This window comes from Octopus bimaculoides, chromosome 4 (genome assembly GCF_001194135.2).
Source record: "Octopus bimaculoides isolate UCB-OBI-ISO-001 chromosome 4, ASM119413v2, whole genome shotgun sequence".
Lineage (NCBI taxonomy): Eukaryota > Metazoa > Mollusca > Cephalopoda > Octopoda > Octopodidae > Octopus > Octopus bimaculoides.
This window is the reverse complement of record NC_068984.1, coordinates 147061578-147064077: the sequence shown is the minus strand read 5'-3', so window position 1 is coordinate 147064077 and position 2500 is coordinate 147061578. Positions and strand designations below refer to the sequence as shown.

The following is a 2500-nucleotide window of genomic DNA, read 5'->3' as shown; positions in this document are numbered from 1 at the left end:
GCACTGCTTGGAACTGCTTGAATACTCCGGAAGGTGGTCGAAAAATAAGAGGTTTTACCTTAGTTCACTGGTAGTGAACAGCTGACACCGTAGTACATCTCCAGCGTTAGAAGCTGTGCAAAAGCAATGATGATGATGATGATGATGGTGATGATAATAATGAAACGATGCTAATGATAATCTTGATGATGAAGTACGAATATTACAAATCTTTTACAGTTGCAAGTGGCATGGATGGGGCACACCACTGAGCGCCCTTGACCTGAAAGAAATGCCATATAAAATTCGTGCCCATTTTTGTTGTGTCTGAACTAAAGAACTGCTGCAAGGGAGTCATTTTGGGAAGTAAATTTATCTTTCAGCGAATCCGGTCCATCAAAAAAGAACTTCTTTTAGAAAAACTTCTGATCTTAACCAATTAGTCCTTACATTTATATACAGTTATACTAACATATATACAAACATTAAAATATGAATATATGTATATACACAACCACTGCCAAAAATTCTTAAGAGTGGCATAAACAACGACGGAAAAAATACGTATATGTATATATAAGGCAAAATTTATCCTGGAGAAATGAGAACATAAAGAACAAGAAGAAACAGCGTGGAACATCAGTACAAATGTTCCAATGTATCAGCGAATCAACCACTGAAAATAATAATATTTTGAATTACCATATTCTGAAGATGTTAGTGTATACAGAGAAAGAGAGAGTAAAAGAAATTGACCACGGAAAGAAATATAGATCATTGATGAGTTAACTCCAACAGCGATTTCATTTGAATTAACAGAAAAGTATTTTATATTGTTATGGTTAACGTTTTTTTTCTTTTTTGCTTTTTGTTTTGTAGTCCTTTCTTCACAACTTTTGTTCATAACTTTTGAAATTTGAATAAATGTTATCTCTATTTAGACATAACGATGGAATACCAAGTAGAAAAAAAGGGAAAAGCGAATGGATTCAACCGACAACCTAATAAAAGCGATGGAGAAATTAGTCAGATATAAAGATTTAGAAATAGAGATAAGCAGAATATGAAGCCTTAGAAGAGAAACAATTTCCATGATAAAATGTAGCTTGGAGACCGAAAACAAGAATAGATGCAGACGAAAACTGAATCAAAAAAACTCTAAGTCTTATATACAAAAGAGTGGGAAGATAGCAACAGGACGAGGGACGGCAGTGACGTTACTAAGAATATTCTGAATAGCATCGAGAAATATTGTACGCAGGTTTGCATTAGCTTGAACCCCCCACCCCCAATAAAAAAAAGTACACATCAGAGATTATCTCCCCTGTTGATATGGAGTTGGTCACATTTGGCACAAGCATTTGTTTATTCTTTCGTTTCAAATCTTCGTCGTCGATGAGTTATTAATTTGTTTTGGTAAGCAGAATGGATTGGTGGTGGGGGGCGATTCTACGACTCTATTCTCTTTCGTCAATTATTTGTCACTTTGTCTCAATGTAAGATATTATTATGATTATGAGGGCAGTAGAGAGAGAGAGAGAGAGAGAGAGAGAGAGAGAGAGAGAGAGCAGTAATACCTGACTAAACGCATTGCCATATTTTGTTTCCTCAAGCTACGCCCTAAGTTCAAAATTCACTGCGAGAAACTTTCACATTTCTTCTCCATGGGGCCGATAAATTAAACACTGGTATTGATTTAATCCACTGTATATACTTCCCTTAACATGTATTACCACCACTGTCATCACTGTCTTCACCACCATCATCACCACTACCAACACCACCACCACAACCACCATCATCATCATCATCATCATCATCATCATCATCATACTCAACAACATTTGTATGCTATATATATCAGAACATTAACCAAAGTAACAATAAGCTAACAGCACATATATCTAATTCAAATTGTATTTAATGTCAGTAAATATGAGAACCAAACTCAGACAACTTCAACTCCAGCAATCACAGCATCATCATAATCATCAACAACAACAACAACAACAACAACAACAGCAGCAGTAGCAGCAACAACAGCAGCAGCAGCAGTACTGCAACCAATAATGAGGTGGACACACAGACAGCAAAAATAAACAACAAAAGAAGGATTCACGACTAAGAATTAGTCTGGAAGAGTTCTAAAATCAAACCAAATCCACCAAACTAGAAGGAGAAACATGACGAAGTTGAAAAATATATTCATATATCGGGATGTATGTATGTATGTATGTATGTAAGTATGTATGTATGTATGTATGTATGTATGTATGTATGTATGTATGTATGCACGCATGTATGTATGAACGTATGTATGTAATATTTTGCTGTTGATGGTCTGAACAGACGGTTCTCTGTACAGAATGTTAGTTGACATGATACTGCATGGCATTTAACTGAGAAGAGACTATTATGTAATAGGTGAGGTAAAAGCTTAGAATCAAAAACTTCACTAAAATATCGTTTTTGCAAGCTCACCTCTATCATGTATGATTGATTTTTTTTTGTGTGTGTGTGT

The 2500-nt window shown here is 35.3% G+C and overlaps 1 protein-coding gene across 6 annotated transcripts in view; it reads right to left on the bottom strand.

Moving 5' to 3' along the window:
• The window catches only part of LOC106884251 (RNA-binding protein 24-A), a 121315-nt gene that overhangs the window by 18507 nt on the left and 100308 nt on the right, over nt 1–2500 (bottom strand). The gene's annotated exons all lie outside the window — the stretch shown is intronic.